Consider the following 16974-nt stretch of genomic DNA (forward strand, 5'->3'; position numbering starts at 1 on the left):
GTCCCTCACCAGTAAGGGATTGCCTTTTAAAGTTCTTTTGATATTGAACAATGCCCGTGGCCACCCAGAACCCCATGAGTTCAACACCAACAGTGTTGAAGTGATCTAATTGCCTGCAGACACATCATCTCTAATTTAACTTCTAGATCAGGGGCTCATAGGACCTTAAGGCTCATTACCCATGGTACTCTATGGAAAGGATTGTCAATGCTATGTAAAAAAGAAACCCTGGTACAGAGAATATAGAGAACATTAGGAAAGGCTGGAAGGATTACACCACTGAAGATGTCATTATTATAGAAAAAGCTGTGAAAGCCATTAAGCTTGAAACAATAAATTGCTGCTGGAGAAAATTGTGTCCGGATGTTGTGCATGACTTCACAGGATTTACAACAGAGCCAGTCAAGAATATCATGAAAGAGATTGTAGATATTGTAGAAAAAAAAGTTGGGGAGTGGAGGTGAAGGATTTCACGATATGGATCTTGGAGAAGTTTATGAACTAATAGACACCACATCAGAGAAATTAACAGATGATGACTTGATGGAGATGAATGCTTCTGAGCTATAACCAGGCAATGAAAAGATGAAGAAGCAGTTTCAGAAAACAAATTGACATTAAACAGTGTAGCAGAATGGTTCTGATTATTCAAGACTGCTTTTGACTTCGTTTACAACATGGACACTTCCATGATATGGGCACTGAAAAAACTAAATCAGTTTTTCTTATGGTGAAAGAAAAATTTATAAAGTGTAGGAACATTTTTAGAGAAAGGAAAAAAAGTTAGAAATTATGATGTATTTCCATAATGTTACACTGAGTATGCTTGCCTCTCTTGCCTACCCTCCCAACTTCTCTACCTCGTCTGCCTGTGCCACCCCAAGACAGCAAGATCAACCCCTCCTCTTGTTCCTCCTTAGCCTACTCAATGTGAAAATGAGGAGAATGAAGATCTTTGATGATGCATTTCCACTTGATGAAAAGTATATTTTCTCTTCCTTATGATTTTCTTAATAACAATTTCTTTTCTCTATTTTAATATAAGAATACAATATATAATACATATGAAATACAAAATATGTGTTAATTGGCTTTGTATTGTCAGTAAAGCTTTTGGTCAACAGTAGGTTAATAGCAGTTATTGGGTGAGTCAAAAATTATACATAGTGGCTGGCATGGTATGGCTCACACCTGCAATCCCAGCCCTTTGGGAGGCTGAGGCAGGTGGATCTACTGAGCTCAGGAGTTTGAGACCAGCCTGGGCAACACTGCAAAACCCCGTCTCTTCCAAAGATACAAAAAAATTAGCCAGATATGGTGGCGTATTTCTGGAATCCCAGCTACTCAGGAGCCTGAGGTGGGAGGACCCCCTTGAACCTGGGGGACAGAGGTTGCAGTGAGCCGAGTTTGTGCTACTGCACTTCCAGCCTGGGAGACAGAGTGAGATCCCATCTCAAAAAAAAAAAAAAAAAAAAAAGGATTTTCAACTATGTGGGAATCAGTACCCCCAGGCTCTGCATTATTCAAAGGTCAACTTAAGTAAGCAACATATAAAATACCTGAAAAATGTGTTTGAAGCTCTATGTAGGTAAAAATGATATTGAAGGGTATAAAATCATACATGATTTAGTGGAGAGACAAATTTTGTATGATAAAAAGTCTCAGTATTATAAAAAGATATATTCTCCTTACTTTAGAATTTTAAATTCGTATGAAAATTTCATTATAACTTGTTATACATTTATTAATAATATAGGTACACCTAAATACCAACATGATTTCTTTTTTTTGAACTAAAGACAATTCTAAGGTTTACATAGAAGAATAGACAGAAAAACCTTAGAAAAAGAAGGAATAATTAGAGGAAACTAGCATTTCAGATATTAAATCATATTATAAAGATATAATAATTAAAGATTTGTACCAGCATAGGAATAAACAGACTAGTTTTATGAAATTTTAAAATTCATAAGTAAACCTAAACACATATGGAAATTTGGTATAGTATGTTTTACAACAGTGTAAGAAATAATATTTTAGGTCTTACATTTAAGTCTTCAATGCATCATGATTTAATTGTTGTATAAGGTGTAAGGAAAGGATCCAGTTTCAGCTTTCTACATATGGCTAGCCAGTTTTCCCAGTACCATTTATTAAACAGAGAATCCTTTCCCCATTGCTTGTTTGTGTCCGGTTTTTCAAAGATCAGATGGTTGTAGATCTGTGGTGTTATTTCTGAGGCCTCTGTTCTGTTCCATTGGTATATATATCTGTTTTGGTATCAGTACCATGCTGTTTTGGTTACTGTAGCCTTGTAGTATAGTTTGAAGTCAGATAGCATGATGCCTCCAGGTTTGTTCTTCTTGCCCAGGATTGTCTTGGCTATATGGGCTCTTTTTTGGTTCCATATGAAATTTAAAGTAGTTCTTTCCAATTCTGTGAAGAAAGTCAGTGGTAGCTTGATGGGGATAGCATTGAATCTATAAATTACTTTGGGTAGTATGGCCATTTTCACAATATTGATTCTTCCTATCCATCAGCGTGGAATGTTCTTCCATTTGTTTGTGTCCTCTTTTATTTCGTTGAGCAGTGGTTTGTAGTTCTCCTTGAAGAGGTCCTTCACATCCCTTGTAAGTTGGATTCCTAGGTATTTTGTTCTCTTAGTAGCAATTGTGAATGGGAGTTCACTCATGATTTGGCTCTCTGTGTGTCTATTATTGGAGTATAGGAATGGTTGTGATTTCCACACACTGATTTGGTATCCTGAGACTTTGCTGAAGTTGCTTATCAGCTTGAGGAGATTTTGGGCTGAGACGATTGAGTTTTCTAAATATAAAGTCATGTCATCTGCAAACAGAGACAATTTGACTTCCTCTTTTCCTAATTGAATACCCCTTATTTCTTTCTCTTGCCTGATTGCCCTGGCCAGAACTTCCAATACTATGTTGAATAGGAGTGATGAGAGAGAGCATCCTTGTCTTCTGCCGGTGTTCAAAGGGAATGCTTCCAGTTTTTCATTCAGTATGATATTGGCTGTGGGTTTGTCATAAATAGCTCTTATTATTTTGAGATATGTTCCATCAATACATAGTTTATTGAGAGTTTTTAGCATGAAGGGCTGTTGAATTTTTTTGAAGGCCTTTTCTGCATCTGTTGAGATAATCATGTGATTTTTGTTGATGGCTCTGTTTATGTGATGGATTACATTTATTGATTTGTGTGTGTTGAACCAGTGTTGCATCCCAGGGATGAAGCTGACTTGATGATGGTGGATAAGCTTTTTGTTGTGCTGCTGGATTCGGTTTGCCAGTATTTTATTGAGGATTTTTGCATCGATGTTCATCAGGGATATTGGCCTAAAATTCTCTCTTTTTTTCTTTTGTCTGTGCAAGGCTTTGGTAATAGGATAATGCTGGCCTCATAGAATGAGTTAGGGAAGATTTCCTTTTCTTCTATTGATTGGAATAGTTTCAGAAGGAATGGTAACAGCTCTTCTTTGTACCTTTGGTAGAATTCGGCTGTGAATACTTCTGGTCCTGGACATTTTTTGGTTGGTAGGCTATTAATTATTGCCTCAATTTCAGAACCTGTTATTGGTCTATTATTCAGAGATTCAACTTCTTCCTGGTTTAGTCTTGGGAGGGTGTATATGTCCAGGAATTTATCCATTTCTTCTAGGTTTTCTAGTTTATTTGCGTAGAGGTGTTTATAGTATTCTCTGATGGTAGTTTCTATTTCTGTGAGATTGGTAGTGATATCCCCTTTATCATTTTTTATTGGTTCTATTTGATTCTTCTCTCTTTTCTTCTTTATTAGTCTTGCTAGTGGTCTATTTTGTTGACCTTTTCAAAAAACCAGCTCCTGGATTCATTGATGTTTTGAACGGTTTTTTGTGTCTCTATCTCCTTCAGTTCTGCTCTGATCTTAGTTATTTCTTGTCTTCTGCTAGCTTTTGAATGTGTTTGCTCTTGCTTCTTTAGTTCCTTTAATTGTGATGTTAGGGCGTTGATTTTAGATCTTTCCTGCTTTGTCTTGTGGGCATTTAGTGCTATAAATTTCCCTCTACATACTGCTTTAAATGTGTCCCAGAGATTCTGGTACATTGTGTCTTTGTTCTCACTGGTTTCAAAGAACATCTTTATTTCTGCCTTCCTTTCGTTATTTACCCAGTAGTCATTCAGGAGCAGGTTGTTCAGTTTCCAGTAGTTGTGTGGTTTTGAGTGAGTTTCTTAATCTGGAGTTCTAATTTTATTGCACTGTGGTCTTAGAGACAGTTTGTTGTGATTTCTGTTCTTTTACTTTTACTTAGGAGTGTTTTACTTCCAATTATGTAGTCAATTTTAGAATAAATTTGATGTTGTGAGGAGAAGAAAACATATTCCATTGATTTGGGGTGGAGAGTTCTGTAGATTTCTATTATGTCTGCTTGGGCCAGAGATAAGTTCAAGTCCTGGATATCCTTACTAATTTTCTGTCTCGTTGATCTGTCTAATATTGACAGTGGGGTGTCAAAGTCTCCCATTATTATTGTGTGGGAGTCTAAGTCTCTTTGTAGGTCTCTAAGGACTTGCTTTATGAATCTGGGTGCTCCCGTATTGGGTATATATATATTTAAGATAGTTAGCTCTTCTCGTTGCATTGATCCCTTTACCATTATGTAATGGCCTTCTTTGTCTCTTTTGATCTTTGTTGGTTTAAAGTCTGTTTTGTCAGAGATTAGGATTGCAACTCCTGCTTTTTTTTGCTCTCCATTTGCTTGGTAGATCTTTCTCCATCCCTTTATTTTGAGCCTATGTGTGTCTTTGCACATGAGATGCGTCTCCTGAATACAGCATACTGATGGGTCTTGATTCTTTATCCAATTTGGTAGTTTGTGTCTTTTAATTGGAGCATTTAGCCCATTTACATTTAAGGTTAATATTTTTATATGTGAATTTGATCCTGTCATTCTGATGCTAGCTGGTTATTTTGCCCATTAGTTGATGCAGTTTCTTCATAGCGTCGATGGTCTTTATAATTTGGCATGTTTTTGCAGTGGCTGGTACTGGTTGTTCCTTTCCATGTTTAGTGCTCCCTTCAGGTGCTCTTATAAGGCAGGCCTGATGGTGACAAAAATATCTCAGCATTTGCTTGTCTGTAAAGGATTTTCTTTCTCCTTCATTTATGAAGCTTAGCTTGGCTGGATATGAAATTCTGGGTTGAAAATTCTTTTATTTATTTATTTGTTTACTTATTTATTTTATTATACTTTAAGATTTAGGGTACATGTGCACAATGTGCAGGTTAGTTACATATGTACACATGTGCCATGTTGGTGTGCTGCACCCAGTAACTCGTCATTTAACATTAGGTATATCTCCAAATGCTATCCCTCCCCCTTCCCCCCACCCCACAACAGGCCCCGGTGTGTGATGTTCCCCTTCCTGTGTCCATGTGTTCTCATTGTTCAATGCCCACCTATGAGTGAGAACATGCAGTGGTTGGTTTTTTTGTCCTTGCTATAGTTTGCTGAGAATGATGGTTTGCAGCTTCATCCATGTCCCTGCAAAGGACATGAAATCATTTTTTATGGCTGCATAGTATTCCATGGTGTATATGGGCCACATTTTCTTAATCCAGTCTATCATTGTTGGACATTTGGGTTGGTTCGAAGTCTTTGCTATTGTGAATAGTGCCGCAATAAACATACATGTGCATGTGTCTTTATAGCAGCATGATTTATAATCCTCTGGGTATATACCCAGTAATGGGATTGCTGGATCAAATGGTATTTCTAGTTCTAGATCCCTGAGGAATTGCCACACTGTCTTCCACAATGGTTGAACTACTTTACGGTGCCACCAACAGTGTAAAAGTGTTCCTATTTCTCCACATCCTCTCCAGCACCTGTTGTTTCCTGACTTTTTAATGATTGCCATTCTAACTGGTGTGAGATGGTATCTCATTGTGGTTTTGATTTGCATTTCTCTGATGGCCAGTGATGATGAGCATTTTTTTCATGTGTCTTTTGGCTGCATAAATGTCTTCTTTTGAGAAGTTTCTGTTCATATCCTTTGCCCACTTTTTGATGGGGCTGTTCGTTTTTTTCTTGTAAATTTGTTGGAGCTCATTGTAGATTCTGGATATTAGCCCTTTGTCAGATGAGTAGATTGCAAAAATTTTGTCCCATTCTGTAGGTTGCCTGTTCACTCTGATGGTAGTTTCTTTTGCTGTGCAGAAGCTCTTTAGTTTAATGAGATCCCATTTGTCAATTTTGGCTTTTGTTGCCATTGCTTTTGGTGTTTTAGACATGAAGTCCTTGTCCATGCCTATGTCCTGAATGGTAATGCCTAGGGTTTCTTCTAGGCTTTTTATGGTTTTAGGTCTAACATTTAAGTCTTTAATCCATCTTGAGTTAATTTGTGTATAAGGTGTAAGGAAGAGATCCAGTTTCAGCTTTTTATATATGGCTAGCCAGTTTTCCCAGCACCATTTATTAAATAGGGAATCATTTCCCCATTTCTTGTTTTTGTCAGGTTTGTCAAAGATCAGATGGTTGTAGATATGCAGCATTATTTCTGAGGGCTCTGTTCTGTTCCATTGGTGTATTGCTTTTGGTATTTTAGTCATAAAGTCTTTGCCCATGCCTATGTCCTGAATGGTATTGCCTAGGTTTTCTTGTTGTGTATGCTTCATGAAGTTCTTGTGTTGTGTTTTTCAGCTCTATCTGGTCATTTATGCTCTTCTCTACACTGGTTCTTCTAGTTAGCCATTCCTCTAACCTTTTTTCAAGGTTTTTAGTTTCCTTCGATGGGTCAGAACATGCTCCTTTAGCTCAGAGAAGTTTGTTATTACCCACCTTCTGAAGCCTACTTCTGTCAACTTGTCAAACTCTTTCTCCATCCAGTTTTGTTCCCTTGCTGGCAAGGAGTTGTGATCCTTTGGCGGAGAAGAGGCATTCTGGTTTTTGGAATTTTCAACCTTTCTCCTCTGGTTTTTCCCCATCTTTGTGGTTTTATCTACCTTTCGTCTTTTATGTTGGTGACCTACATATGGCGTTTTGGTGTGGATGTCCTTTTTGTTGATGTTGATGCTATTCCTTTCTGTTTGTTAGTTTTCCTTCTAACAGTCAGGCCCCTCAGCTTCAGGTCTGTTGGAGTTTGCTGGAGGTTGACTCCAGACCCTGTTTGCCTGGGTATCACCAGCAGAGGCTGCAGAACAGCAAATATTACTTCCTGATCCTTCCTCTGGAAACTTCTTCCCAGAGGGGCACCTACCAGATGCCAGCCAGAGCTCTCCTGTATGAGATTCTGTCGGCCCCTACTGGGAGATGTCTCCCAATCATGCTACATGGGAGTCAGGGGCCCACTTAAGGAGGCAGTCTGTCCATTATCAGAGTTTGAACACTGTGCTTGGAGAACCACTGCTCTCTTCAGTGCTGTCAGGCAGGGATGTTTAAGTCTGGAGATGCTGTGCCCACAGCTGCCCCTTCCCCCAGGTGCTCTGTCCCAGGGGGATGAGGGTTTTATCTAGAAGTCCCTGACTGGGGCTGCTGCCTTTTTTTCAGATATGCCCTGCCCACAGAGGTGGAATCTAGAGAGGCAGTCGGCCTTGCTTAGCTTCAGTGGGCCCCGTCCAGTTCAAGCTTCCTGGCAGCTTGTTTACACTGTGAGCATAAAACTGCCTACTCAAGCCTCAGCAATGGCAGACACCCCTCCCCCTGCCAAGCTCCAGTGTCCCAGGTTGATCTCAGACTGCTGTGCTAGAATTTCAAGCCAATGGATCTTAGCTTGCTGGGTTCCGTGGGTGTAAGACCTAAAACCATAAAAAGCCTAGAAGAAAACCTAGGCAATACCATTCAGGACATAGGCATGGGCAAAGACTTTATGACTAAAACACCAAAAGCAATGGCAACAAAAGCCAAAAATAGACATACGGGATCTGATTAAACTAAAGACCTCCTGCACAACAAAAGAAACTATCAGCAGACTGAACAGGCAACCTACAGAATGGGAGAAAATTTTTGTAATCTATCCCTCTGACAATGGGCTAATATACAGAATCTGCAAAGAACTTAAACAAATTTACAAGTAAAAAACAAACAACCCAATCAAAAAGTGGGCAAAGGATATGAACAGACACTTCTCAAAAGAAGACATTTATGCAGCTAACAGACATATGAAAAAATGCTTATCATCACTGGTTATTAGAGAAATGAAAATCAAAACCACAATGAGATAGCATCTCATGCCAGTTAGAGTGGCAATCATTAAAAAGTTGGGAAACAACAGATGCTCAAGAGGATGTGGAGAAACAGGAATGCTTTTACACTGTTGGTGGGAGTGTAAATTAGTTCAACCATTTTGGAAGATGGTGTGGCTTATTCCTAGATCCTCAAGGATCTAGAACTAGAAATACTATTTGACCTAGCAATCCCATTACTGGGTATATTCCCAAACAATTATAAATCATGCTACTATAGAGACATATGCACATGTATGTTTATTGTGGCACTATTCACAATAGCAAAGACTTGGAACCAACCCAAATGTCCATCAACAATGGACTGGATAAAGAAAACTTGACACATATACAACATGGAATACTATGCAGCCATAAAAAAGGATGAGTTCATATCTTTGCAGGGACATGGATGAAGATGGAAACCATCATTCTCAGCAAACTATCACGAGGAGAGAAAACCAAATACTACACGTTCTCACTCATAAATGGGAATTGAACAATGAGAACATGTGGACACAGGGAGGGGCACATCACACACCAGGGACTCTTGTGGGGTGGTGGGCTGTGGGAGGGATAGCATTAGGAGAAATAGCTAATGGAAATGATGAGTTGATGGGTGCAGCACACCAACATGGCACATGTATACCTATGTAACAATCCTGCACATTGTGTACATGTACCCTAGAACATAAAGTATAATAAAAAAAGAAAAAGAAACAATATTTTAATAATTGTCCTCTTTAACAAACTAGTTAGATTTCTACTTCTCACTTTTCACATAAATTATCAGATGGCTCAAAAAAAATTTAAAAAATCACCAAAGTATTAGAAAAAGGAATAGGTGAGTCATTTTTAATATTCTGATAACTGACAGGTTTATTTAAGTAAAAGATAAAAGTTATAGGCCAGAAAAGATTGATAAAAATGAATCTTTAAAAATTTGAAAAAGAATTCCTCATTACATGAAATCCCATTACCAAAGAAAAAGAAGTCTGAGAAAACATATTTTTACTTAATATCATAAACAAACGTCTACTTTATCTGATTAATTTCAAGCTCACTGTAACCAATAGGAATGACAACTTTAGTTCAATATTTAAATGGGCGTAAGATTCATCAGTCAATGTAAATAAATTCCATTCTAAACAAATAAAAAAAGTTCAACCTAACACATCATATTAGAAAAACATGGTAACATTTATTTATTTTTTATGGCAAACACTGTAAATTCTGAGACTACACTAAGTTATTAAGGGTATGGAGACTAAGAAACCTTATGCATTGCTGGTGGGAGTATTAACTGATGCAAGAGTATTGAGAACAATGAAACCATTTTTTTTTAAATAAAAATTGCATCTTCTCTTTGAATCAACAATTCCACTTCTGAATATGCCCCATGCGCCACATTTTGAAAATACTGAGAACCTGAAGCATGGACAAATAACAATAACCAGTGTCTCCACAGATCACATCAGTCGAAAATTGAACTTACTTATTCTAAATATCTCCACATTCAGTTTTTATGTAATCCTAAAGAGTAGAACTGCAAGTCAGAATATGGGTCCATTTGCAGAACTTTCAAAGAGCTAGAGATAGTTAACAGCGGAATGACCTGCTTTTGAGCTTTCTGTTGCTGGAAGGGTTCAAGATACAACCAAATAAACATGTGATAATGCCATTGTAGGAAGAAGAAGAGACATCCGTTCACACCCAGTGGGGTCCGGTGTAGCGTCCAAGAGGTCCAAGTAGAGACTCAACTTTAGCGAGAAGCGTACATAAAACTTAGGCAGGGGCCAGAGCCTCCAACAGGAACCTAGAGTACGGGACTAGTCATTTAGAAACTGGGATAGTGGGAAATGTGATGGATGAAAAGTAAGGACTGGAAAGCAAGACAGAAGCCCCAGCCAAATAACTGCAATAACATTTGGAAGAGGGGAAGAGAATAGTACAGAATATGATTCTTAGAGCTGTAGTGTGCTCACAGCTCTGAAGAAACAAGGCTTTAATCTGATTTTTGGTGGAGGAAATCTCTGTAGTCATCACAGGATACAGGGGATTGATTTAGTCCCAAACTCCATACCTGGGATAAGTCAAACTGACAGGCAAGCAAGATGGATACCTAATTTTAAGTTTGATGCTTTATCTACTCCTAGATTTAAAATTATTAAATAATTCAGATGACAGTGCCATGGGGAAAATACCTTATTTCATGGGAAAGAAGTAAATGCTTCAATTATCTGTAGCTTTTGACTGATGTCTATTTTTGGTTTAAGCCTCTTTGTAACCAATTATATAATTTTATGGTAAACTGATTTTGTGATGTACAAAGTTCAAATGATTCAAGTATAAATTATAACCAACCAATTTATTAAGTCACTCAATAAACCAAAAGCATGCACAGGAATAGATTTCCTAGCATGAAGTATGTATTTAAATTTATTTGCTTTTTTAACTTCTTAAAAATAAAGAATTGTGGTATAATTTTACAAACTAATAAATCCCTAAAATCATTACCTAACTAGTCTACTCTATCCTTGAAAGAGATGCAACATCTATGAAGCCTTTATACAAAAACCCCAAATTTAAGTTTACCCCATGAGTACCCTATAACATTGTAAAAAGCTTTCTAATACCTTCAATTTGTGTTTTAAAATATTTGTATTAGATGTGAATTATTTTTAAAGATGTAATAAGTATAAATATTTTTCAACTGCCTGACTTGTTTTGTCCAGTTATATGTAATATATACATATAAATAATTGTTGGTAGTTATTACATATTTACTATATTACATATAGTAAATATTAGCTATATATTTACTACATTACATATAGTAATATTACTATTACTATTAGTATTACAAATATTAGTAAATATTTACCAATATTTACTATATTACATATTTAATATTTACTATATTACATATAGTAAATATGTATAAATATAGTAAGTATATAGTAAATGTAGTAATATAGTAATTTATTTAATATTTACTATAATATTTACTATATTACATACAGTAATGCATGTTATATTTAATATTTAATATAATTTAATTTAATATAATAACTTATGCTATAACATAATTTACTATATTTAATATTTAATATATGTACTACATTACATATTTACTATATATTACATATAGTAAATATTATATATAGTAAATATGTCATAATTACCAACAATGGTTATAGTGGGCAAACACTGTATTAGGCATTAGGGATCAAGCAATTAATAAGCCAGACACTATTCTTGCCTTCTTAAAGCTTTTATAGTCTGGTAGACAATACAGAGAAGACTGATTATCTACAGGTGTGGTGAAGGTAATAAAATTACACTATTGGAGCATATTACAAAGGGATCTAATTGAGACTTAGAGAAATTACACAATTTCCTCTAACTAAGCGGTGAAGCAGGCATTGTAAATCCAGTCCCATATTAAAACATACAAAGCTAAGCTGTTCATGTTCATTATACAGAATTTGAAAAACGCCAGGAAATACAAAATCACATGCCAATATTTTGATTTTGTAACTTTTAACGTTAATTTTGTTTATTTAAAGTAGTTAATATAGGTTCCTGATAGAACATCCATTCTCTTTCATTATTTGAAATGACATATAGCAAAATGTCCCCTTCCTTTGTCTTTCAGTCACGCTGTTCCCTGCCCAGGAGGTACTTACTGTGTTCAGCTTCTTATTTATCCTTCCAGAACTATGCCAAAATGCTACTTCCATAAGTATATAGGATATGTACGTTGCATCATAGAACATTTTCAGTACCTTTGAAGGCCTTAGTGTGCTCCATCCCAATCTCTTCCTCCTCCCACCTCTCTATTCTTTGTTTCATATTTTATTTTAGAATCAGGGGGTACATGTTCAGGTTTGTTACAAAGATATATTGCATGATGCTGAGATTTGGAGTACAATTGAGCCTGTCACCCAGGTGATGAGTGTAGTAACCAATAGGTAGTTTATCATCCGTTGACCCTCTCCTTCTATCCCCCTCTAATAGTCCCCAGTGTCTGTTGTTCCCATCTTTATGTCTGAGTGTACCCAATGTTTAGCTCCCACTTATAAGTGAGAATATACAGTATTTGATTTTCTGTTTCTGGATAAGTTTGCTTAGAATAACGACCTCCAGCTGCATCCATGTTGCTGCAAAGGGCATGATTTCATTCCTTTTTATAGCTGCAAAGTTTTCCATGTGTATATGTACCACATTTTAAAAATTCAGTTCACCACTGCTAGGTACCTGGGTTGATTCCATGTCTTTGTGACTGTGAATAGTGCTGCAATTAACATACATATGCATGTTTCTTTTTTGGTAGAACTATTTATTTTCCTTTGGGTATACACAGTAATGGGATTGCTGGGTTGAATGGTAGTTCTAAGTTCTCTGAGAAATCTCTAAACTGCTCTCCATAGTGTCTGAACTAATTTACATTTCCGCCAACAGTGTATAAACATTCCTTTTTGTCACAGTGTCACCAATATCTATCATTTTTTGGCTTTTAAAGAAAATCCATTCTGACTGGTGTGAGATAGTACCTCATTGTGGTTTTAATTTGCTTTTCTCTGATGATTAGTGTTGATGAACATTTTTTCATACGTTTTGGCCACTTGTATTTGTAAGCCTTTTTGCCTTTTTTTTTTTTTTTTTTTTTTGAGACAATCTCACTGTGTCACCCAGGCTCAAGTGCAGTGATGTGATCTTGGCTCACTGCTACCTCTGCCACCTGGGTTCAAGCAATTCTCGTTCCTCAGCCTCCCGAATAGCTGGAGTTACAGGCGTGGACCACAGTGCCTGGCAAGTTTTTGTATTTTTAGTAGAGACACGATTTTGCCATGTTGGCCAGGCTGGTCTCGAACTCCTGACCTCAAGAGATCTGGCTGCTTTGGCCTTGCAAAGTGCTGGGATTACAGGCGTGAGCCACCAAGCCCAGCCGTGTGTTTTAATCTGAGAAATGTCTGTTCATGTCCTTTGCCTTATTTTTAATGGGGTTGTTTCTTGATTATTGAATTAAGTTCCTTATAGATTCTGGATATTACACCTTTGTTGGATGCTTAGTTTTTGAATGTTTTCTCTGATTTTGTAGGGTGCCTATTTACTAACATGATGGTTTCCCTTTCTGTGCAGAAACTCTGTAATTTAATTAGATACCATTTGTAAGTTTGTGTTTTGTTGCAATTGTTTTTGAGGACTTGGCCACAAATTCTTTGCAAACGATTTTATCAAGTAGGATATTTCCTAGGCTCTCTTCTAGAATTTTTATACTTTGAGGTTTTAAATTTAAGTCTTTAATCTGTTTTTAGTTAATTCATTATTCTGCAAACAAACAGCCAGTTATTCCAACACCATTTATTGAACCGGGAGTTTTGTTCCTCATTACTTATTTTTGTTGACCTTGTCAAAGATCAGGTAGCCGTAGCTGTGCAGCTTTATGTCTGGGTTCCCTATTCTGTCCCATTGGTCTAAGTGTCTGTTTTGTACCAGTATCATGCTGTTTTGATTACTGTAGCCTTACAGCATAGTTTGAAGTCAAGTAATGTGATGCTTCTGGATTTGTTTCTTTTGCTTAAGATTGCTTTGGCTATATAGGCTATTTCTTTATTTTCGATCCACATGAATTTTAGAATAGTTTTTTTTTTCTAATTCAGTAAAAAATAATGTTAGTAGTTTGAAAGGAATAGCACTGCATCTGTAAATTGCTTTGGGCAGTATGGCTATTTTAACTGTGTTGATTCTTCCAATATATGAGCATGGAGTGTTTTTCTCTTTATTTGTGTCATTTCTGATTTCTTTCAGAAGTGTTTTGTAGTTCCCCTTGCAGAGATCTTTTACTTCTTTGGTTAGCTGTATTCCTAGGTGTTTAATTCTTTCTGTGGCTATTGTAAATGCTACTACATTCTTGATTTGACTTTTAGCTTGAGGATTATTGGCATTTAGAAATGCAACTGATTTTTGTACATTGATTTTGTATCCTGAAACTTTACTGAAGTCATTTATCAGTTCCAGGAGACATTTGGCAGAGTCTTTAGGTGTTTCTAGGTATAGAATCATATTATCAGTGAAAAGAGATAGTTTGACTTCTTTTCCTATCTGGATGCCTTTTAGGTCTTTCTCTTACCTGATTGCTCTGGCTAGGACTTTTCAGTATTGTGTTGAACAGGAATGGTGAGTAGGTATCCTTGTGTTCCAGCTTTCAAAGAAAATGGTTCCAGCTTTTGCCCATTTAGTATGATGTTGACTGTGGGTTTGTCATAAATGGCTCTTATTATTTTGAGGTATGTTACTTTGATGCCTAGTTTGTTGAGGTTTTTTCTTTAATCAAAAAGAGATGTTGGATTTTATTGAAAGCATTTTCTGCGACTATTGAGATGACCAAAAGTTTTTGTTTTTAATTCTGTTTATTTGGCAAATCACATTTACTGATTTGCATATGTTGAAATAACCTTGTATCACAGGAATAAAGTCTACTTGATCATGGTGAATCAACTTTTTGATATGCTAATTGATTTGATTTGCTAGTGTTTTGTTGAGGAATTTTGCATCTATGTTCATCAGGAATATTGGCCTGAAGCTTTTAATTTTCATTGTGCCTGTGCCAGATTTAGGTATCAGGACAATACTGGTTTCATCGAATGAGTTAGGGAGGAGTTCCTCTTCCTTGATTTTTTGAGGAATAGTTTCAGTGGGATTTGTACCAGTTCTTTATATGTCTTGTAGAATTTGGCTGTGAATATGTCTAGTCCAGGGCTTTTTTTTTTATTCGTGGATTTTTTATTACTGATTTGTTCGGGTTTTCAGTTTCTTCCTGATTCTATCTTGGGAGGCTGTGTGTTTCCAGAAATTTATTCATTTCTTTTAGATTTTCTAATTTGTGTTTGTAGAGGTGTTTATAGTAGTCTCTGAGGATCATTTGTCTTTCTGTGAGATTGGTTGTAATGCCATCTTTTTCGTTTCTGATTCTGCTTATTTGTATCTTCTCTATCACTTTTGTTAATCTAGCTAGCCATCTATTAATCATGTTTATTCTTTCATAGAACCAGCTTTGTGTTTCATTTATCTTTTATATGGACTTTTGCATCTGTTTCATTCAGTTCTTCACTGATTTTAGTTATTTCTTTTCTTCTGCTAGCTTTGGGTTTGTATTGTTCTTGCTTTTCTTGTTCCTCTAGGTGGAATGTTAGAGTATTAATCTGAGATGTTTCTAATTTCTTTGTGTTGGCATTCAACATTATAAACTCTCCTCTTAACACTGCTTTAGCTGTATCCCACAGACTTTTGTATGTTGTGTCTTTGTTTTCATTAATGTTGAAGAAATTTTTGATTTCTGCCTTACTGTTGTTGTTTGCCCAAGAAACATTCAGGATCAAGTTGTCTAATTTTTATGTAATTGTGCAGTTTTGAGAGGTTATCTTGATATTGATTTCTGTTTTTATTGCACTGTGGTTTGAGAGTGTGCCTGGTATGATTTCAATTTAAAAAAATATTTTGAGACTTGCTTTCTGGCTGAGCATGTGGTTTATCTTAGGGTATGTTTTGTGTGTGGATGAGAAAAATGTATATTTTGTGGTTTGGGGATAGTATTCTATAGATATCTATTTGATCCAATTGGTTAAGTTTCAAGTTTAATTCCAGAATTTCTTTGTTAATTTTATGCCTCATAATCTATCGAATGCTCTCAGTTGGGTGTTGAACTCTCTGCCAATTACTGTGTGGCTGTCTAAGTCTTTTTGTTGGTCTAGAATAACTAGTTTTATAAATCTGAGTGCTTCGATGTTGTGTGCATGTATATTTAGGATATTTAAGTGTTCTTATTGAATTGAATGCTTTATCATTATGTAATGCTCTTCTTTGTCCTTTTTTACTGTTACTGCTTTAAGTCTGTTTCATCTGATAGAAAAGTAGTGACCTGTGCTCTTTTTTGTTTTCCTTTGCATGGTACATGATTCTCTATCCCTTTACTTTGAGCCTGTAACAAAAGATGGTTGGGTCTTTTTTTTTTTTTTTTTAATGCAACTTGCCAATCTATTCCTTTTAAGAGGGGTGTTTAGATGATTTACATTCAAGGTTAATATTGATATGTGAGATTTTGCTCTTGTCATCATTTTGATACAGGCTTGATTGTGTAATTGCTTTATAGTGTCTGTGACTATGTACTTCAGTGTACTTTTGTGGTAGCTGGTAATTGTTCTTTCATTTCCATGTTTAGCACTCCCTTAAGGATTTCTTGTAAGCCTGGTCTAGTGGTTACAAATTCCCTTAGCCATTACTTGTATGAAAAGGATTTCATTTCTCCTTTGCTTATGAAGTTTAGTTTGGCAGGACACAAAATTCTTGGTTGGATTTTTTTTTTCTTAAGGGTGCTAAAAATAGGCCCCAATCTCTTCTGGCATGTATGTTTTCTGCTGAGAATCCACTGCTAGCCTGATCGGGTTCCTTTTTAAGTGATGACCCTTCTCTCTATCTGCCTTTGAGATTTTTTTCTTTTGCTTTGACCTTGATGAATCTGATGACTATGTATGTTGAGGATGGACATCTTGCATAATACCTCACAGGTGTTCTCTGAATTTCTTGAATTTACATGTAGTCCTCTTTAGCAAGATTGGGAAATTTTTCATGCACTGTATCCTCAAATATGTTTTCCAAGTTGCTTACTCTCTCTCTTTGTCTTTCAGGAATGCCAGTGGGTCATAGGTTTGGTTTCTTTACGTCATCCCATATTTCTCTGTGATTTTGTTC

Source organism: Pan paniscus, chromosome 9 (assembly GCF_029289425.2).
Source record: "Pan paniscus chromosome 9, NHGRI_mPanPan1-v2.0_pri, whole genome shotgun sequence".
Lineage (NCBI taxonomy): Eukaryota > Metazoa > Chordata > Mammalia > Primates > Hominidae > Pan > Pan paniscus.